The sequence below is a fragment of the Osmerus mordax genome, chromosome 5, assembly GCF_038355195.1.
Source record: "Osmerus mordax isolate fOsmMor3 chromosome 5, fOsmMor3.pri, whole genome shotgun sequence".
Lineage (NCBI taxonomy): Eukaryota > Metazoa > Chordata > Actinopteri > Osmeriformes > Osmeridae > Osmerus > Osmerus mordax.
The window spans coordinates 13,730,835-13,754,135 of NC_090054.1; the positions used below are offsets into that span (position 1 = coordinate 13,730,835).

General features: G+C 47.4%; 1 protein-coding gene across 13 annotated transcripts in view; it reads left to right on the forward strand.

Moving 5' to 3' along the window:
- LOC136942993 (transcription factor COE3-like) overlaps nucleotides 1-23,301 on the forward strand; it is a 65,885-nt gene that overhangs the window by 16,773 nt on the left and 25,811 nt on the right. The window lies entirely within an intron of this gene.

The following is a 23,301-nucleotide window of genomic DNA, read 5'->3' on the forward strand; positions in this document are numbered from 1 at the left end:
GCATGAGTGTGTGTGCGGTTATATGCTTATGTGTGCATGTGTATTTGGACATGTCTCCATGTGTGTACATTTGTGTCTGTATATTTATCTGCATGTGAATGTGTGTGTGCTTTAGCTATGTTGTGGCTCCTACTTAGAATCTGTTTGTTGTCTTTCTCCGCCGAGACACACCATTTCCCATCCTCTCGGCAGCCAATGGGATCGCATCCCGGTCTGTAGAGGGCCGTAACCGGACGCTGCCTGGCCTCCATGTGGTTTAGATTAGGGCCCCCGAAGCTGTGGAGGACGCCTCAAATGACGTGAGGCACTCGCAACACAAATTCCATTCTGCTGAATGGTGGAGGAAAAGAGCTCTCTTGGAGGATCCTCCGAGATGTTTTGGCTCCGACGTGGAGCGATTAAAACAGGGCGGAAACCAATAACTCAATGAATCATGGCGAAATGTCCCGTGAAATCTCGCCCCGACTCTGTCACACCCCTCCTGCGAGGCCGAATCGACTCTCTCGCTCTCTCTCTCTCTCTCTCTCTCTCCCTGGCTTCATTATGAGAACTTCTTTCGTTTTTTTTTAAACAACCCTATCAGAAAAAAGCTCTTGTTCTGTTCTCCGTCCACTGACTCAAACTTTCCGCGCCCGGGCAAGATAAGGTTCACTCGTCTTCCCGTCAGCTACATCGCAGTCTTGACAGACGCGTGGCTTCGCCGGCCCCCGACATGATGCATCGGGCGGAAGCGACGTGCCAAGGCGAGACAGAAGCGGAGAGCCCCCCTATCTACCGCGGTCACGTGACGCCATAGTTCATAGCCCCGTTGACGAGGAGCGGTTTGGCACAGCTTGGGCCCCATCTGGGAGATGCAGATAGCCAGACAGGGGAGCTATTTTACAGCAATGCATCTGTGGGCCCCCGAATAGCTGTTTAGCATACGCCGCCGTACAGGAGAATGTGGTCTCAGCGTGGCCAGCTGCAGATTAGGCTTCATTTCCTAAGTACAAATGCAACACCTGATCCGAGAGAGTTTTGAAACGGCGTCGACGGGGAGGGGACTCTCGGCGCGTTTCGTTCCGCGTTCTCGGCTTCCTTATCCGGCCGAGGTTTTTTTTGGGACGCCGCGTGGAGTGAGTGATGTGCTTAAGTGCGCTGTCAAGTCTCAGGCCGTAGTAAAAGCCTAAAGAGAGCGTGTCCAACAGCGGGCTTGGTGCTTCTGTCATCCGGGTGTCAGGGAGAGGCAGTGCTCTCACTGCTGACTGTGAGAAGGTAAACGTTTACCACCTCAATCCCCCATTAACTCTGCCGAAGGCTCTTCGATCCTCTGTGAAAATAATGATATTGATCAGGCCGCCACTACAAACGCAATGGTTGCCTCGGCAGAAGGATGGCTCTTCATTACAATATGGGGATTTAGAGGATGTGCTCTGCACATGGGAGTTGCTGGCGTTTGTGTGTGTGTGTGTGTGTGGCTGTGCGTGTTTGTGTGGCTGCGTTGTCATGGACGTATCTGTTATCGTGTGCCGTCTTTGTGTCGTGTGTTGTGTTTGCGTGCGTGCGTTGTCTGTGTGTGTGGCGGGCGCACAGCTTCTTCTTCACACTCGCCATCAAACAATAAAATCACTCTGCAGCGTCCCCTTCTTCTTCAAACAGAGACCGTAGCAAGCGAAGGGTGGTACAGCACAATTAACTTGTAAGCCCAACCTCACACACCCTTATGGGCTTGTTTTTGTATCTCTTTCCCCCTGCTCTCCCCTCTCCACCAGGCTGTCACATTACACTCCCCACCCCCCAGCCCCTCTAGCCCCCACCCTAACCCTACCCCGCCCCCCCTTCCCCTCCCCCTCAGCCTCACAGAGTGAGCCTAGAAGGCTCCACGGAGATCAGGAGCTCCCTGTCGGCCGCTTGCTTTGTCACGGTAGCCCAGGGAGCGTGGAACTCACCCAGAGCTGTTGAACAACACAAAGCACAGGGGCTGTCAATAGGCGCTCCGCAAACTAATTGCCTGTCAAATGAACCGCCCTCGTTAAGCTGCCCACACACACACACACACGTGCACGCCCCCCCACCCCCCCCCCCCCCCACCCCTACGCACGCGCACCGGGGAGCGTAGAAGACTCCGAAAGCGCGGTGATACCTTGTTAAAGGAAAGACACACGAGGGTGGCACTTCCCAGTCGTTACCGATGTGCCATCGAGCAAGCGGCACCGGGATTGCTTTCGGTGTCATTATTAAAGGGAACACATAGGGAACAATATCTCCCCGTCCGATTCCGAAACAGCACTTCCACGGGCTGCCGTCATTGCTCCTCCCTTTTTTACCCTCATTAGACAGTGGCAGGGCGCCGTACGCTGACTGTTATTGCTTTGTGTTGGCGTTGCGCGCCACGCGCGCGCGTGTTTCTCTGTAGTCATTAGGGGCCGTAGTAGTGTAGTGCCGGTGCCTTGTCTGTGTGACTGTAACAGTGGTGTCGGGGATTGACACAGCTGGGGAGAGCAGCTTGAGGCTGCATGCTCAGGAATACACAGGGGTGTTCAAAGCCTCTCTCTGAATCCTGATCAGAGCGTTGCCCCGGCCAACTGATGGCCTATTAAATATACATGCGCAGGGGTCAGGCGCTGGAGGTCTCGCCTTCCTCCCAGCCATGTGCACTTAAGCGGAAGGGCCGGGCAACAATAAAAAAAAAAGGGAGAAAACCTCCTCTCGCTCCGGCGAGCTCTCCCCTGACACCCTCACCTCCAGTGTGTACGTCAAGTACAGCGCTCACCTGGTGCCATATTACAACTCGCCTTTGTGAAAAGGCCAAATGATGCATTTTTTACGTCCGTCATTATATATTTATATTCAATAACACCCAAGGACCTCTCTCTCACTCTCTCGCACTCTCTCTCTCTCTGGCGGTCTCTCTTTTCTTTTCGACGGCATTGATAAATAGCCCCAGTTGATACAAGTGTCGGTATCAGTGTCTCTTCCCGCGGGCGTGTGCACAAGAGAGAGACAGAGGGAGGACTGGGAGAGACCTGTATTGCCCAGTCATGATTAGCATATTCCGAGTGACAAGGCCTCTGTGTTCTTCGTTAAGCCAGCTCTGTCCGCCTAATGAACTGGAGCACCACTTTATCATTAACCCAGCCCCGAGCAGTTTGAAGTGTGGCGGAAACGGCCTTACTGGGGCGTCGCAGGGACCTGGTGCATGACCTTTCACCCTTGTGAGTGACCAATGAGACAGGGGCCGTGACAGCTAGACACACAGACACACACTCGCCCTGGAAGTCGACTAAACAGGATCGGCTCCTTGTTGTAATCCAGTGAAAACATGAAGAGCAGAGGAAGGTCTGTGGATTGATTAGGTAATAGGATCATGGAAGGATATCCACAAACTGACAATGGGCTTGTTGAACATCCACAGGGTCGGCATACATCATCACAAACAACTTGGTGGTGTCTCTATTAAGAACCCCCCCCCCCCCCCCCCTTCCCTTCACCTCCACCCCTGACATTATGTCTCCCCCCCCCCCCACCACCACTTTCTCGCTTCTCCTTCTCACATTGTTTGTGCTCATTAAGAGACGGGGCGACCCACACATTCAAACGTCAGACCTTCCTCTCATGAGTAATGGCCACGCTCTCACGGAGGATAATGCCGTTTAAACTCAGCCCAGCCTGTCTATTAGGAGAGACCCGATGGCGGACGACCAATAATAAAGAACTATTTATTCCTCTCTATGTGACGCTAACTAGGTAACATATCACGTGGGGCCCTTTGCTAAGGGCCTCTCCTCCTGTCAGATATGGCACCCTCCATCCTGTCCCCCCCCCCCCCCCCCACCCCCCCTCTTCACTCTCCACATGAGTCTGGCCATAAATGCGCACACACCCCATATATATTTGATGGTTAATATTTATCCTCGCTAGGGAAGTGCACTTTACATGTGGTAACATACGATTACCTGCGATTCTTATGGCAAAGAAACAAAATCGATATGGATATATAATTCATGACAGAGGGGCTATCAGTTTTTATGGCTCTCTATCCAGCCTCATTAAAGTTTTATCGTAATTGACTGAAACCAAGAGTTTTTAAGGCATGTTTCTCCCTCACTTTCTACCTTTAATAATTAAGGTTAGTTTAATTGGTTGTATTTCGAAGCAGCATGTGAATGATATAGGACTGGAATGATACATAATGATATGCTATGCATTCATGTGTCATTTTATACATTCAGCAAGGCAGATGAAACATCCCAATACCTCAAAATACCACCACCCCCGGCCCCCCCGTCCCCCATCCCCTACCGCCACCCCAAACAGACCCCAAAAATCGAAAAAACCCCAGCTCCTTCATGAAATTCTTTTCATGTCACTCATTGCTCTGTTAATGCAATGACACGCCGCTGTCACTCAGAAAGCTCCCATCAACCCCTTAGCCCTGAATCGACTCCACTGATTGGTGGTCAACTTGTTCTCTTGAAGGGAGATTGACAGATGGAAAATTGCACTCTCAGATTTCACCCTTCATTCGTTGCAGTTGGTCTTCCACTCGTCAGGCGTCCGCCACGGGCCCGAGACAGACAGAGGCTTTATCCATTAGCCGTTTGCTGGGCGGGCGGATGGGCAGATTGAGGAGGGATGGAGGAGATTGGGGGGAGGGGGGGGGTCTTGTAGGAGACAATCCTACATTTGAGCACTCTTGAGGGAAAATCAATCATGTCATCATAAGTGAGAAGTATGGATGAATTTCATCAGCTGGTTCCTGTCTTCCTCACGCCACTGGCTTCCTGACTGGCCTGTCCCACTGATTGGCTTGCTCCATGACCCCTGAATCAGGAGAGATGGAGGATGTGGCTTTAATAGCAGAGATAGGACAGGAGTTGCATTGGGTGTTTCTTTTTTCTTTTCTTTTTTTACTGTACTGCTATAAGCCTCCTGTGAGTTTTCCCTGACAAAAATGGTCAGGGATTTACCACATCATTTTGTACCAAGCCAGCATTAAGCAATGATGTTTCTCAACCACTACTCTTTCCCCCCCGATATGATGAAGTGTTACAAAAGGCACTGGTACTTTGCCTCTCAAAGTCGTTGGCCTATCGTCTCATGAGGTCATGGATGAGCTCTAAAAGCATAGTGGGTATAGGGTGTGAAACAATCAAAAATGGATGAAAGTGATGACATGGAAAGCAGAGAGGAAATATCGACGGCTCGTTTACAGCCTTGTTGTGATGCGAGTGACAGAAAGAGAGAGAGAGAGTGAGAAAGACAGGAGGAGAGGGAGAGAGGGAGAGGGGTGGGTGGAGAATGCGGGAAGGGGGGGGGGGGGTGAGGGGAGGGTTAGAGTGGTGATAAATTTAATGGAAAAATCAAATACAAAACAAATTCATTCCTCTCAACTTGATGCTTGAGTCGTTTCTTTCTTGGCTTGAGCTAAGCCTTAAAATAAACTGTCACTCCTTATCGATTGCATCTGAATTGTTACCGAGATTTCTGAAAAGTAGTCTTGACAAGCAACGTGCAAATGGTCATCTCGGGAGAGGCGAACATGCAGACAGGACACTTGATTCTTCAGATGAAACAAGGGGCTTCTTCTCCCCATGTTAAATCTCAGGTGACACACTTCCTAGGGTCGCGCATTGCATTGATGAATGTGTCGCTTCATTGGTTGCTCATTGGTGTCAGTGTTATCGGTGAAACTGTAATGTGGCAATCCTCCCTCACTCCAAGGCAGATCGAAAGGTTATTCTACTGTCATTGCTGTGGTGCTTGCTACACAGATAGCGGCTACGGCGCACGGAAAGATTTGAATTCGATTTGTTTATCCACGTATGCGTGCAACGTCTACGACCCAATTCAATGTCGATTCTATGAAGAAGAAAAAATGCAGCTCGTGTTTAAATGAATGCTGTCTAACACAGATATGCAGCACTGTGTATCACGATACATTTGATTGCAGTCCTACGGTTTGCTCATTGTGGCTCTACTGTAGCAGGCTGCATGGTTGTGCTGTGTAGCAACTTTGAGCCTGAAGACAGGGGGCGGGGTGTGGGAGCTGAGGAAAGCTTGGTTGTATCCACTCATCCCCTAGCTGACAGAGCGACTGCAGGAGAAAAGGATTTCGCCGGATTGAGTGCCATTTTCTCTTCTTTAACAAGGAAATTAGTGTGTAAAGGAGATCTGTCAGGATAAAGAGCAGCTTGACTGCCGCCAACCTCCCTCACTCTGTCTCTCTCTCCCCCTTCCTCCTGTATGGCTCTCACCCTCTCCCTCGCTTTCTGGTTTTCTCTCCCCCATATCTCTCTCTCTCTCTTCTCTCTCTCTCTCTCTCTCTCTCTCTCTCTCTCTCTCTCTCTCTCTCTCTCTCTCTCTCTCTCTCTGTCTCTCTCTCTCTCCCTCTCCCCCTCTCTGTCTTACTCTTTCCCTATCTCCCTCCCTTCCCCACTCAATGACTCCCTCAGGGGATCTCCCTTGAGCATTAGCAGAACACATCCAATGTCCCAGCTACATGATTTCATGATATGATTTGTACCGGGGATTTACAATAATCCGGAAAAATAAAGTTGGAAGTGAAGGACTCTCAATAAGGCAAGCAAACAACCAAAACCAAACCCTTTGAAGATTTGCTTTATCTTTAGTTGCATGGAAAATGCATTGGCAATTTAACAATAGGTTTGACAGGTTTGAATAGCTTTTGCCTTTATGCGGGTGATTAGATTAAGAAAAGGAATTTCTCAGATAGAACATCATACGCTCATTTAAATTTTCATGTCCTCTGTTCTTGCTCAATGATTGGGAGCTGGGATGTGTGTTAGAAATTAACTTGTAGTCAAAGCTTTTATTGCAGAACCTCATGAGGGTATATTGGGTATATGTACATGTACTTCTTAACGTTAACGTTTTGCTACAACATCAGTGAAAGCTTACTTTGACACCTGAATGGGACAGCTAAGAGACCGCCCAGTGTGTTTTAATCAATCTGCATCAAAGGTGTGAGGTATGAAAGAAAAAGCAAAAACGGAAGAAAAAAAAACACCTAGATGAATTTCAAGTGTGGACTGCTCTCCCGATAAGAAAAACAGCCTCGCAGGTAAGTAAGAGAGACAATTAGGGAATTTCCGTCAGCGACGGTGCTGCATACTAAAAAACGCAAATCGCTATTTCCTTATCTGGCCCCCACTGTGCAGGGAGCTGCAGCTGAGGTCCGATCTCACCCGTCAATCAAAGCAGCCGCTCAGTGGGGGGTGTGTCCTGGTGCGAGAGCCTACCCCCAAGTCATTAGCAGGCACAGTCAAACTGTACTGAGAACTGCTCACCGCGCGCCGTTTTGAATATGCCCGGCCCCTGTGACAGGATCAGTTTAGCGATCTGTAGGATTGATCTCCTCTTTAAAGTTTCGCCTGAGGCGACTCTAATTGGGGACGAGGCTGCCTCCCTCTCCCTGCTCTCCCTTAACTGTCAGTCTTGGCTTTGTTTACTGAGGACATGCCCAAACCTATTTACTCAATAATGAGGAGACATGGTGGGGATGCTGCTGATCACGTCGAGGCCCACAGCGGGACTTCACACTGCTGAGGAGGGAGGGAGGTAGAGGAGGAGGGGAGAGGAGGAGGGGAGAGGAGGAGGGGAGAGGAGGAGGGGAGAGGAGGAGGGGAGAGGAGGAGGGGACAGACCCCACTCCTCGAGTTTCTTGGAGGTTGCGACATCTAGCCCACACAGTTATCGCCGCGCCGAGTCATGCGATCCTTTTTTCTCTGTGTGCTCCCGAGCCCTAGCACGGCAAGAACCTTCTTATGGTCCTCTTGTGAAGACCCCACAGATGACGTTGGCTGCATCGAAACAGCGGGGCGTCCGAGAGGCGCTACAAAACAAGCGAGAGAGATGGCCAAAAGCCAATCCTTCAGCCCCTCTGACGCATGTTCAGGCACCACTGACGGTGCGTTCCAGCGGACCACTGATGAGAGGCGTGCTTTGGCTTGATAGGCCACTTCCTCTTCCTGGTTCTATAGAGCCAATGCCTCTTCAGATCCCCCCCTTCTCATTTAGGCTGCTCTCACCGGCAGCGGATGACAAAGCCCGCGCGGGCGAGGAGGAGAGGCTGAAGCCCATTGATGCCCTTTGGGATTCATGAATGATGAAGTGAAGGGCCCCGCCGCTATCGGGGAGACACAACATTGCTCTTAATAGAAAAGCCTTTAAACGGGGGAGAGGAGGTGGGGGAGAGGGGAGAATGGGGGGTGTGGGGGGGGACTCTCTGACACTCGGCTGATAAGAGGGAGCTCTTCAGAAGTGGAGCCGGGTACAATGGGACACACTGATGGGGGTACAATGACACACATGTTGCTTCTGACAGACAGCGATTTAGACGTGGGAAAAAAAAAACGAGAAGGGGGGGGGGGGACCCTCTCTCTCTTCCCCCCCTTTAGCTCCATCATGTGTCTGGTACACCTGTGCCTGGTGTCTTCATTTAACCGCAGCCTATCCCAACTTCTTACCGCCATGCAAGTCCCGAGTAACCACAGCAACCGGCGATGAAAGATTGAATTTGAGAATGTTTAATTGTCGCGAACACGTCGTCATTTGTCATCTGGGGTTTGAGTAGTCAGAGAAGGTAAACAGAGTTACTTCCCAGAAGGAGGAAGAGGCGGGTATCGTGAGAGGGGAGGGTGAGAAAGAGAGAGAGAGAGAGAGATAGAGGGGGAGCGAAAAAAGAGGGGTGCAAGGAGAGCGGGAGAGAACAGAGGGAGCGGGAAGGAGAGAGGGAGAGGGAGGGAGAGAAGGAAAGCTGTCAGTTTGAGGAATGAGCGTGATAAGAGGAAGGGACTCACCAGATGGGCAGAGAAAGCGTCAGCGTACTTCTCAATTAAACATGTAAATACAGCGAGCAGGCAGACAGAGAGGCGCAGAGTTAAATAAACATCACGACGGGCTGGGATTACACACACACACACTCACAACACCTAAATCTTTCAGAATTTCCGAAAAAGATCAATCTACATTCTCGACGAATAAGTATGCTAATATCACATCAAATGGAAACGCACAAAATAGACGATCACAGGTGTGTATCACCTCCCACCAAAAAAAATCTCATGAAAGGACTAGAGTTAGTCTGATGACATTATCGATGTGATGTTGTAGACGTTGGACATTTCTCAACATCAGACAGACCCCCCACTTGGCCTGGTTTCATGCCCAGAGAGTCAGGAGAAAGCTCGGATCCTGTCCTTCCCATGGTGCTCAGAGGTGTCCTGAGAGAAAGCGAGAGAGAGCGCATGGTATCATAAACACAGCATCACCGTGCGGTATTTCTTATTCATATCTCTCCTTTTTTTAACCCCCGATTATATTGAAATGTTCCTCAGTCATTCTCATGTGTTATTCTGGAGGTTTACAAGACCCACATCAAGAAATGCAAAGCAGGCCGTGAATAGGGCTCGGCATGCAGAACGACGAACATAGCGTAACTGGGCACCATCTCAGAGTGTATTCACCGATTGACATTCAGCCCAGATGTTATCGCATCGCCTCAGTATTTCAAAGCGCTGAGACGATGAAAGACATCTGTCACTTGTTGCCTCTGAGCTGAAAGTGAACGGGCTGGGGAAAACCTGAACGGACAAAAGCCCATTTTTGACCACCGGCCCCTGACGTGTTTACAAACGGAAAGAGACAGTGACAGGGAAACCCTAGATGAATGGATGTGTGGGCGTTGCTCTCCCTCCTCATTGCCTGTGCTAAGTTATTCCGTAGCTGGTAGGCCAGCGGGGGGTGCAGCGGGGGGAGTCAGGAAGTGGAGGAACAGGCAGAAGCAGACAGAATGCCTGGAGGTCTCTGTAGGAGCAATAGAGCAGGCATGGGAATGGAAGCTACTGTAGTAGATAAGCACATCTGACTGGACGACCCCCTAACCTCATTTCACAAGTGAGCATTGTCTTATGTAAGTGAGCAGATAAAGAGTACAGTGTGTTTTGTCGACAATATTATCACTATGGCAACAAAATAAGTGCATCACAGTGTGTTTGTACAACGATAACAAAGTAGTCATTATTGTTATTAGAAGGGAAGTACTAATTATAATCCTGATAATATTACTATAATAATAGCAGTGGTAGGATTTGTGAGAGAGGTTTTGAAGCCGTATCTTAAGGGTAGTATTAAAGTGTATTTTGATATCACTCTTACGACAATGGCTGCAGTCATTTATCTGCTGTCGGCTCTCCCTCAGACCTGTATCTATTTCAGGTTGTATGTCAAGTGAGAGCAGCTATATCTGGCTGGCAATTAAGCTGGTCCTGCCTCCCCTTGATGCTTGATTAGTCCGATTGATGGAGGAGGCCATATGTGGCGGTGTCAAAACTTGGCAGCCAGGCTCCATCCTCTCAAATGAGAGGCTGGCAATAAAGAGGCAGGCTGCCCAGCGAGGGTTTACGTATGTGGGGCCTGCAGTGCGGAGATTCGGGCCCCGTTTTCTCTGGAGTCCTAATGGCCTGGCCCCCCTACAGCCAAGTTCCATAGGGCTGAGAGGTGGCCACTGGCTGGGGGTGGGAGGGGGGGGGGGGGTGTCACTGGACGACCCCTCTGGGACGGGAGCTGCAGGGTGGAGGTAAGAGGAGAGGAGGGCAGGAGGGTGGGAGGGGAAAGGAGGGGGAGGGGGAAGAGGAGGGAGAGGGAGGCGGGAGGCGGAGAGAGCCGAAAGCCATGGCCCCCTTCCCAATCTCTCTCGGAGACAACAAAAAGGGAATGCTTGAGAAGGGGAAGCAGCGGGAGGAGAGCACAAAGACAAAGGCACGGGCAAGGTCAGTGGAGCTAATGGGCCTGAGCCGTGCGCTGCCTAGGGCTAGGCACACTTCTGTTCTCCCTCCCACACCGGGCCTTCAAAGACCCCCGGGTCCACCCCTCTCCTCCACTGTCCTCCTCTCTCCTCTGCTCTCTCCCTCAGAGCATGGGAGATGGATCCCAAAAATTGTGGTGCCAGTCACAAGTTCACACTTTTCGTCTGAACACACAACCCCAAACGCAGTAATGGGATTAATGTGTGTTTCATTTGCTAATGTGCCCAAAAAAATGACAACATTCTTCGCTGCATAAATAAGTGTATTTAAAGCTTCCTTGTTTAGTCTCCTGTCACAATACAGTAACAGTGAGCCCAGATTTCACAGAGTGGGTGAACAGAACTGTTGGAGAAAGATGCACTGACTGACTGACAAACCGACTGACTGACTGACTGACTGATTGACTGGCTGGCATTGCTTGCCTGGCTCCACTCGGAGGCTCCTTTAATGTGCAGCGGAGTAGAATAAGTGAGTGGCTGTGGGCACCAGCTGAGCTCGCTCTCGTCTTCGCCTGGTTGCTGAGGGGTGAGCCGCTGCCACCTGACACTGGGCACACGGCACAGGGCTGCTCTTGGCAGCATGGCACGGCACACATGTCCCCTCATTTGGATGGAGATTCAGACACAACACACAAAAGCTTCACTCCCCCCCCTCCTCCCTCTGTCCCTGTCTCACTTTCACTCTCCCCCCTCTCCCTGTGTTTTTTTCTTTTTTTTCTTTTTTTTCTCCCTCTCTTCCCCTTCTTTTAGTTTTCAAGGCATCATAATAATCTGGGTATCTTCTTGATCATGGCCCGTGTTTTTTTTTTCTTTCTCTGTCTCCTTCTTTTCTTCCTCATCTTCTTGGAGACGAGTTTGAAATTGCCTGCGTCAGGACTTTGCTAATTAAAGTCATACTTTCAAAAATGCCATAATAACTGTTAATTAGCTTGATGCTATTTTCAGCATAATTTGCTAATTAGTGGAAAACCTGTACAGCGTTTCTCTCTAATTACAGTATGGCTTTGCACGGCGCATCTGTGCCTTGACTCCAAATGATACCATTACAAAGTCCCGTATTACGCATTCTCTCAAAACAGTTAATTGCCTCCACAGACACGGAGCTAGATCAGTCAGCTGATTTTTATGGTAATAAATGGACAGACACAAGCATCCCTGGTTCTTGTTTATTACTTAAACAAGAAAAACAACCTCCTTATGAGATGAGTTGAGTTTGAAATATAATCCGACTGCTTGAATGATTTTGTGTACTCATGCATGGGGTTGCCCCACCGTTAATGTGAAGCTATGCTGCTATCTGATGTGAATACAAGTTTTTTTTTATGTGTTTGCAGTAGCACTTAGCACTTTGTATAATAGAAATGTGAAAAATACAGTGAAATAATACGTTTATTTTTTTTTTATGAACCTGGTATTGTTAGTAGAGTATTCATAATTTTCTTTACTGGAGAAATGGCCCAAACAAGTACTTAGCTAGTTGGCTAGAATGTAAACAACTATTAACTGTGTATTATTAGTGACCGCAAATGATGTACCTCCCAGAAGCTTCCCGTGATTCGACACATACTGTACAAGAGAATTACAGCTATTAACCGAAAGGTGATCATGGTACATGTGTATACTAGGGACAAATTATGAGTCATTAAGTGTGGTGATGAGCGTGATTGGCGTGACCTCTGACCCTCCCCTCCTTGTCAGCTGTGCCCATCCTCTGCTTTGCCCTCCATTTGACAGCCACCAGTCTGACAGGGGGTAGCGTTGGCGCCGGCTAATTAATGCACCACTTCAGAGACCCTTTCATTTATGGCTTCTGAAAGGCATTATTAAATTAATTAAACCACCAAGAGTTAGTCATTATGAAATCAGGAGGTTTACATGGATGACAGCGTTTATGAATTAAACATCCCCAAAGTTCCTCGCAGGAGATACCCGGAGCTCAGAGTGGGTACCTAGCGCGACAGATGTTTTGCACCCCCCCCCCCCCCCCCCCCCCCCCCAAGCTAACCTGTATTGCAAGCGATTTAGGTCTCGTTTGGGGGTTTGAAAACTGAGATGGGGGGGAAAAAAAGGTTTGGGGTAGCTAATGAGCAGAGAAAGAGGGGGGAAAGAAGGTCACATGCTCTGTTCATGTGTAGACAGTGCAGATGGTACCTTATTCCGACAATGCAACGACGAATCACGTCAATTTGATGATGGTTAATAGACAGATATTCTCTGTTGGGTTCCCGAGAACCATATGAGCTCTCTGTTAGCCTCGGTGGAGCGCTGTATTCCGGAAGTTCACGCAGGTGGTTTTTACATCTTTGTGATCATCATGTGATCTTAAAGCTACAAGCGTTTGAGAGAAACGGAGCCCTTACAGTCAGGCTCAGCTGAAGAGCAGAGCCTAGCAGAGATGAGAGGCTCACTCAAGGGCCCTGACGATGGACCCCTTTCATCTGTACACTGAGATTCACAGATCTTCTCAAGTGGCTCTCTATCTGTGTCCTCCTCTCTCTCTCTGTCTCCCCTCCCTCCCTCACTCCCTTTCTCACTCACTCTATTTAGGAAGTTTGCCAGCAAGTGTCTTTGTTTACAATGCCAAGGGAAAATGTCAGAGCCGTTGAGAAAAAAATATCCTTAGAATCTTTTTTTCTTTTTTTCTTTCTCTTTTTTCATCTTTGTAATCTAACAGTTTACTGAACTTGATAAGTGTCCTATCAACATGCTAATCAAATTACTTCGGAACCAAAATTGACAGTTTTCATTAATTATACAAGATTATTCTAATTGCAATTCAAATTTATTCATTCCGAACAGAAGGTATTCAGTAATATTTTACAAAATTTGCATATTAAATGGAGGGAGTTGTGCATTATGCATGGTAATGTATGCACAGTTTCTTATTTTTAACTTCATGGCCATATGTGGTGTCGTTGTAGGAGCAGGTGAAAAGTCTAAGTGTGTTTAATTTGCTTGACAAACATTCGGCTGGAGCTTGTCAAGGGGAGTATTGTGAATGCCAATCTTTATTCCCTCTTTATTGATTACCCCAAACTCTAAACATCTGGAGGTAAATGGCACTGAGAGACATGAGCTGAATCATGGGATTAGTACCTTCAACTACTGAATCACTATCAATTACACCAATAACATAATTCAAGTGCACTGCACAAGAGCTGCCATACCTTGACTTCAGAAAGGATTATTATTATCACACATGAAACTGATACATGAAACATGAGAACAAGGGGATGTGACCCTACAACCTTGATGGAAAAAAACATAAATATGTGTTACATATTTCTTTATTTGGACAATGTATGTACATTTTAATGTTCAAAGGACAGCCCGCTAATGGATGCTAGCAGTAAAACAAACATATTTACTTGTTGAAACACACAACCTTCCAATTTGCACCTTGTTTTCATTTCCTAGAGCAGAACAGGCATTGAAGCGAAAACGTCTTACCGGGAAGCAGTTTACTGTATGAAGACAGAAGTGTGTGTGTGTTTGTGTGGGTGTGTGTGTGTACACTCAGAGGCAGTGTGTGTGCGTGCTCTAGATTCACAGGCGAGGACGTGTATTGTAATGTAAGTGTAATAATTATCAAACAGCATCGGGAGCTCTGGGTGTGGACCTGAACACAGGGAGAGCATGTTTGATGTGTAGAACCAGCCCGCGGTGCATCCATACAGGGTGACTAAATCGCACGGTTCATGGAGCACATTAGTATTGCTCCACATCCACCCACGCTCTAAAGGTGATTTCCATTTAGACACACATTTCCACATGAAGATAAATATGACTTGAATCGTAATTTCCCTGAAGTAAATATAATACAAATACAACATAATATAGTGTCAGGCCAAGCAGGCTAATAGATTACTGGCGTGTTTTCCATTTGTATGGTAAGTGGTGAGCCTAGGTGGTGGTCTAGCGAGTAACAAATTGAATGTTTAATCCATCTCAGTGCAGATTGAGGATATCAAAAAGACTGGTAGTCTTATGAGTTCTCTGGTGACTGGTGGTACATTAGATATTTGTGTTCTTTGGGGGCTTGAGGAATGTGTTGGCTTAGCTAGGAGTGCAAAGTGGCAGATAAATGTAATTTCTTATCTTTTATGAAGGCATCTGTTATTTCTCAAATAGGTATTTGAACTTGACATATTTTGAGTTTTTCACTCGACTGTGCTGTAATGCCTGACTTCTGTCAGACTTGACTGTCTGTATTGAAAGAGAGGGAGTGGAAGATAGCTGTGCTATTGTAACACACGATATGGTAAACATGCCTCTTGCCAATTATACACAGACAAGCACAGGGGTTAACACTACCCCCTCTTGGAGCACTCCAACTGTGTTTGTCATAGAGCGGCATGCTCTCCACATTAAACATAACCTCAAAGAGAAATGTGCAGTACATTTGCTTTAGTGTCATCACACATCCTCTGAGTACATATTTAATAGTTTAATAAATGTTTGCTCTTGCGTTTTGGGCTAAGCAAGATTAACTTGAAACCTCTGAGCATCTTTTAAAGTAGGACAAATTGATATTTTTAAAATGTCTTAATCTGTTTACTATGATGTTTATGCAAGGAATTATTACAAACTAATTAAAGAAATCAGCTTGATATAATTAGTCATATTTCAGGAAGCTCATTAGAAGTAATTAGCATGAAGAATAAGCCCTGTAGGAGTGAAGGCCCTGGCCCATGCAGTCACCACATCTCTGCTTTATCTGGTTACACATCAACCCCCATTGTTTGTTGTTTGAGGATGTCTGAAGTGGCCCGAAATATTTTCAGTCATTGCCTCGAGAGCCAGGGGGGCGTCTTTCAACACATTTCTCCCCTTAAGCAACTCAACCTGTATGTGGAAGAACCAGACACCCTCCCCTGTCTACATAAAAGAGGAGGAGAGAGAGGAAAAACACTGTCTGTTTATCTGTCAGGTTCCCTGACAAAGAACTGAGCTGACAAGGGAGGGTTTCCCTCTGTGGAGTCAGGGGGCTTTATTCCCCATACTTACATGCCCAGTCTATGCCCAGAGACTCATGTTATTTGCAAATCGCACTCTTTGAAATTCTCCCAAACGGAGCGAGACATGCCGCGCTACCAGTTTGTCAGCAGCCTTCACAACAGCTAGCTATATCGCTAACAGTGTGCGCTTCTGGAGGATGCAGCCTTCTCCCAGCATTTGCCCCGCTGTCACTTTCTCCGGCACAGTCGATCTGTGTCTTCATTCCAGGAGTCCAATCTCCCTCAGAGGGTTGTCATCTCCACGATGGACTGACCAATCATCGCATGACTTACAACCTTGAGTACCCGATATTGTGTAACTCCAAATACATGTTCCAAAAAAGACATTTTATATCGTAAAATTCCAATTTTTGAAGTAGTGTTTACAACAATCTGCGGGAGTAACATTGACCTGACTGAAGGTTAAGAGTTCTATTAGTCAGAGAGTGATTAGGATAGGTTATCTTTATGATAACCTTTTGCACCAAGTGCTAAGAGCGAAAGGGGATGCGCCACACAATGTCTGTTTATTCTCTATACCATTTTCCCACAAGCCTTTCCTAAACATGCGGACAGAGAAGGGCTTGTGTGGTGCTGATGTCACAGAGCTACCTGGCCTCCCTCTTACAAAGGCTAAGGTATCATTAGCTTGGTACACACAATGGCCATTCAACCAAGCTACTGCGCTCCTCCGGAACACAGAACAATGTTATTTTTTGTCTCAGAATTATAAAGACAGAGTTTTGCAGGAAACCTGACAGACAAAACCTTTTCGAAGGTAAATGCTTCAGGCGGCTTTTTGGTTTAATCTTTTCCCATTAGCATTTTACTTCTTTTTCTTTTCACACAAAGGCCATATTTACGGGGTCAAAAGCAAAGGCTTTGGGTCTCTGGAGGGTGCTTTTTCTCTAGGCAGATACTATGGACTACTATGAACCTTTGTTAGCCATTTTATATCCTGTAAGTTACCAGTAGGTCTATTGAACACTTGGATTCTGAAACAGAGTACCAAACCATAAGAGTATATCTGTGAAATTATATATATTGCCTTTTTATAACCTAATGACAGCAACATAAATTTTTCCAGCATACGACCCTTATATAAAGAATGAGATAAATCACACATGCATGTGTATAAGTAAATATGTCCCTATTACAATGGTCTGGGTTTATATACTGTACAGTGATAGTAATATTGTCAACAGTACAACAGCTGTGCTAAGGGTTCATATGTGCTACCTTTGTGTGGTGTGTGTGCGTGTGTGTGTGTGTGACTCCATGTGTGTGATTCATTCCAGGGCAGTTTTAGTCCTTATAAAATATTCATTTTGGTTGTGCAGGGCCCTGTAATTGCCATCTCTCACCCTGAATTATTTATACCTCGCACAGACTGACAAAGCTTTGCCATACGGCCCCAGATGAATCAGAAAGCAGCCATCTCTGCTGCCAACAGCACTGGGCTTTCACACAAATATGGCAGCCACGTCTCTCTGCCTGGCCTCTCTTAATTTGACATTTTCTTTTCCCCCTGCCTTTGTCCTAGGTGCACAGAAGGTTACCTGTTAGCTTTAAGCACTGACCTGTTCTCTCTCACGCTCTCTCTCTCTCTCTCTCTCTCTCTCTCTCTCTCTCTCTCTCTCTCTCTCTCTCTCTCTCTCTCTCTCTCTCTCTCTCTCTCTCTCTCTCTCTCTCTCTCTCTCCTACATGACAGTCCACTGTGGTGGGTGTTTTTGAGGCAGAGTTAATGTGGCAGCAATAGCAGAGTGGCTGCCTCATGTTTTATGATGACTGACCAGCCTTGACATCCACTTTAGATGCATGTATTATACATTAGTAATAATATGATGTAGGGAGCAAACACACTCGTACATTCATACATCTGTGCACAGCTAACAAACACACCGGTGCACGCCACACCAGTGGCTGCACACACACACAGGCACACACTCATAGCCCCCCCCCCCCCCCCCCTCCCCCCAGCCCCCCACCCCCACACACACCCCCCTCCTCCCCCACCCCCACCGTCCTCTCCAGGATGCGGCATGCCTGTCAGTGAATGGTCAAAGCCCTCCCGCTGCTCTTTCCTGTACAGCTGCGTTGTGTTGCGTATGCCTCGGCCTGATCCTTCCAAGGTGCTGCCCGTGGGGCCAGGGCACGTCTCCCACATGCACCGCTCTATGGCCCTCATTGTAGGCAAACTCTGGGGCCTTCCAGGCACCCCACGTCCAACACCCTAAATACTACTATTCACCCCAGTCGGTTAGTCCAACATGTGCTTATCTTCCATCTCACTAGTGCAGCGAGGTGCTGACTGGTATTTCCTCCGAGGCCCCAAGCCCCAACGCCAAGCAGCAATCAGAGCACCATATTTCCCCCCTGTACGAAAATAACCCAGAGATACCTTCTCCACGTCCAGCTGGCTTTCAGTGTAAACATTTTGGGAGAAATTTGAGCTGCATTGTTGACATGGGTGATTACTGTAATTAAATAAAGCGCTCTATTTACCTATTGAGAACACGATAAGGACAATTATTAGTATCGTGTCTGGTGTTGGTTTTAGGATTGTCATTTTGGTGAGAATGTGGACTATCTATGGTTGTTGTTTTTTCTAACAGTAGGACCACAGCAGAGAGAAATAGCAGAATTATTTATGGTGTGTGTCTCGTGTGTCTTGTTTTTTTTCTTCTTACATCTTCAAAGCCACGAAACAGAGAAACCATATTCAAAGTAAAACAAAGGACAGACACAGGGATAGTACACAGGAGCTGTAGTTAGCTGTTCGAGATCTGACAGACAGAAAGAGAGAGAGCGACAGAGAGAGGGAGAGAGAGACCGAGAGACAGAGAGAGAGAGAGAGAGAGAGAGAGAGAGAGAGCGAGAGAGAGAGAGAGAGAGGTCTAGGACTATGAAGCGCTGCACACACCCCGGACCTCGTCCCCAGCACAGTTACACTGTGATGGATAGTTCTCAGGAGCACTGAGTCTTCATCTAATCTGTTTCAGTAAACCTGTGCTGAGGCCTGGAGGGAGTCTGGGCTAGATGTGTGTAGGAGTGTTTGACGTGATCCATTTGTGCGAGACAAGCATTTCTCTTTCTGTTAAGCAAGAAGCTAAGGGAAATAGAAAGAAGGAAAAAAGACAGAGAGGGAAAAAGGAAGAGAGAGGGAGAGGATGCTGTTATGAGTCCAGTAGCCATGGACTAGATGAAGAGAGATTGACAGAGTGGGGGATCCTCTAGTGAAATGATGTCAATGCCACTCTACCCATTAGGGGATGGGAAGATAGTGGTTGAGGAAAAGGAGTGTAGAAGGATGAGTGGAGGAGGGGGGTTACATCAGAGAGTGCAGAGGGAATATTTTTACCATTGGCAAAAACCAGGTACAAACAAAACCGAACAGACAGTGGCAGAAAAGACAGAAGACATACATCAGCAGCACTACCTTGATTCATCCCTCACTAGAATCATCTAGACCTGTGGAATGGTCACCGTTGAACAATAACAGTGACTGTGACATTGACTATTGGGTTCCAAAGCGGAGAGCAATGGCTCCCTGGAGTGTGAAGGGTTAATTTGGCAAACCCAATAAGGTTGGATAGTAAGGCACTTGTTCCCTGCTAAAGAAGTGATAGGATCTGTGTGGCTCTGGTCCCCGGACGCTTGTTCGGGGGGGGGAGAGCAAATACCGTTAATGCGCTGTGGTTTACAGCAGCTCGAGCCCAGGAAAACTGCTCTGCTTGACGAGAGAAGACAACAGCGACCAGAGCGCGGCACAAACCGACGCCCTCCTCGTTTTCGGAGATCTGAGAGGTTGAAATACAAAGTCAGTACTATGCCCACTCTTGTAGATTGAGATTAGGATCTATACATTGACACCTTTACATCTTTTCTTGCTCTTACTCGCTCACTCCTATAAGTACTTGGGCCTGTCACAACAGGGATGTGAATACAGTACAGTGAAGGGCCTAATAACTGGCATGGTGGGAAACGCAGGAGGCTTGACATTAAGACCCTGGCGTTTTGGAAATCCGATAGGCTATTGACCCATGTACTACTATCTCAGCGTAGAGATCTGGTGTCAGCAGATTGTAGTCTGGTGTTGGGAAACGGTTGTTACAGAGCCCGCTGGAACAGAAGCAGCTGGGTTCTGATGGGCTGGAGCTGGGCGCTGATCGATACACACCGCCCCGCAACGGATGACCTCACTGTCATGGCTGCCGACTGTGGACGTTGCATGTTAGTCATTAGTGCTGGGGCACCAATCAGGAGTTTAGGCCTGTCAATACCTGGCTCTCTCCAATATCACAGCCATCTGTCAGAGTATCGTGTGTCAGTTCTCCACAAATGCCCTGACAATTTGTATTTTGTGACGTTCGAACACGTGGTCCAATGTGTCAAATCCCATTGCAAAGATTTCTTAACCTCTGCCAAATAAAGCACGTTGTACGTAGTCTCGCAGTGAAGTAGGAGCACCTTTAACATGATCCTTATTTGGCCCTTTCTCTGGTGCTTAGTGGGTTGACAGGGAGAAGTGAGGGTGACATCTATCCCCCCCAATTAGGTCAGCTTCCCGAATTAGGGAAGACTGTCCTCACTTCATTTATTTGTTCCCCCCACCCCCCCCCCGGCTCTCTCCTCCGTTTGATGGTGGGAGAGGGGCGAGCTAGAATTAGGCCGATGGGTCTCCCTTTGAGTGTCAGCCTAAAATGATCAGAGTAAAGATAAGAGGGTCTAGCAGCCCTCAAATCAGTCAAAGTGCCAAAGTCGGCCTTTTTCTCCTCAATTACCGGGCCTGTGAAGCCAGGGAGTGGAAACAGCCTAGCCCGTTGCATTACTAAAGAGACAATCTATTTCCCCTTTGACCGGAGGGAGAGAAATCATTATGGCATGATTAGTAGCTCTAGCAGTGGGTGCGCATGGAGGTGCTACAGGAGGATGGTATTAATTGCCTTAGTCCTCGCCTGAGCGGGATTGTTTTAGCGTTGATTTGTGGACCTGTAAGACTGCCAGTCGGCAGATAAAAGCTGACGGCAGGGTCTTCGTTAAGACTGGCAGACATCAGACAAGGCGGGAGAGAGCTGTGTGTCAAAATAAGCTCTCCCCTCCATCTCCCAAGTCCTATATCTCTATATAACGCTGTCTCCCTTATCTCTTTGTCTCACCTCTCACTTACTTTTCCCCGGTCTTTCTTTTACTCTTCCTTCCCTCTCTTGTCCATCTGATGAACTCCACCCCCCCACCCCTCTCTCTCTCTCTCTCTCTCTCTCTCACTGCCTCTTTCTCTCAACCAACTGATAGCTGCCTGGGCCGATTATTCCATCCAGCTTGGTCCACGGAGAGGCTCCTCTCATCTCCTCTCCTGTCTTTGCCGGAGCCTTAATTAGCCATGTTAATATCCCCTTCATTGGCCTTAATATCACTCAACACCTTCCTCCATCTCGGCGGCCACCGGGGCCTCCCTGTCCTGTCAGAACAGCTGATTATTGAGAAGGATAGCTTTAATCAAACCTAATTGCAGTTCATTCTTTCTCCCTATCCCCCCTTGCCCTCCGTTGCCAACATCTAATGGCAGCGACGACTTGATATCCCATTAAAAAACAATTAAACAACCTCCTTTTGTCTCCCTGCGTGCCAAAACACCAGCCCAAAGTTCTGTAGATATTTAAGAAGTGAGAGAAAGGGAGCGAGAGAGGGGCCGCGTCTTAATTGCTTGCCTTTTCACCAAGGACCAATTTAGACAATGCTCATGTAGAATCTTAAACAACTGTAATGTAATAGATGTTTCTCTGCTGCTACTGCTTTGGACTGCTACTGAAATTAAGCTTCTTTTTTTGCGGGGGAAAACAGTTGTTAATCGCCTTGATAACAGTAAACTCAAATGAGCTCTAGTACCTGCTAGTGTGAGTACATGTTATTCTCCTGTTGTCTGTTTCTTCAGTTTATTGTTGCTTCACTTTTGACTCTTAAGTGCTAAGAGCAGCCTTGTAAGAAAGTCACGCAGGATCATAAACGAATGAAGACGCTCCTAGTATGTTGCTTCTATAAAATATGTTCACTGTCAAGTAAAAACATTTAAACTGTTTACTTGATATAAACTGCATCTTGCACAGAGTGGCATACTGCATGCATATATACACAGCTGAACGCACACACTCGTCAAACCCAATCTGTACGAGAGGCGACAGACAAATAAAAGTCGTATTTCAGGTCTGCTTTCCGCAGATGTCTGCCGCTCCACATTACGACTCTATTGGGAAATAAAAACAGGGTCAGGGAATTAGAGTACGTAATGGTCATTCTGATGATCGGCCAACAGATGCAACCTCAACACAGAGCGAAACACAATTAAGCGAAATGCACTAATGACAAAGCCCGGTCTTTTTATGGGCTAAGCCACACACCAACGGGCAATCAGAATTCTGGCGTGGCTCAAAATGTCCGTTATTGATGTCGCGGGCCAAAGCTCCTTGGATGTGAGGCGCAAATATTTTTTCACCTCTCATCCTCTCCAGGGCTCTCTGCGGTGGTACTGGAGTCTATTGGAGGGCGCTTCTAAATGGCTAGTGCGTGTGTTAATGTGGCCTGGGTTGGGCGGGTCATTTCAGAGGTTGATTTACTGCCCTGGAAGGGAGCCCGCTGAGAGACGCAGAAGGCTTAAGTGTTGAGAAAGCGTCCTTGCAGGCCACAGGCCTCAGTGTTTAGCTAAATAAAATGCTCATGCAATATGTGGCGCAATATATGGCAGCTAATACCGGTAAGTGGCTGCAATGCTGTGAGCCAATTTCGTTTTTTTTCCAGCGGCAACATTGTACCGCACATAAAGCGAGTACATAGAAAGAGGTGAAAAATTAGCATCTGTTACTGTAAGTGTTTAGACTACATCCCATTTTAGAGAACCACAAAGCATCAACACTTGTGGTTCTGTCTAATATTTTGTACACGTGACAAGCGAGTCATTATGTATTATGCATTTGCAGGCGTGTTACACATTTCCATTGATCGTAGATGTTCAGGATTAGTTAGGGGGAGGCATTTTACAGGGTACGACACAGTAAAACAAGCCTCAGCTTAGCTTACTCTCCTATTCTCCCTTATCATTTTCGCTCAAAGGTTATTGGAGATCTCTCTAGGAGGCTTTTTCAATAAAATCCCACAGAACTGACGTCCACAGGCTAACGTTTGGCAGCTGAAGCGCGGGCTCCCAGACTAACCGAGCCCAGATCCCTCTTAGACGTGACATTTGTTCGGAGACGATTAGCCAGGTTGTAATTTGTGGCATAATTGCCTAACCCACCCACCAGTGTGTGTGTTTGTGTGTGGTTGTCCGTCTCTGCGGTTGTATGTATGTGTGGTTCTGTGTGTGTGGGTGTGTGTAAGTGTGTGTTTGTGTGTGTGTGGCGTGCGGTGGTCCCAAGAGTGGCCGCCTAATTGCCTGACAGGCCTATAAGTTTTGTGGCGCGCTCTCACCTTGTTAGGTCCTTTATCCCTGATGCTCTTCAA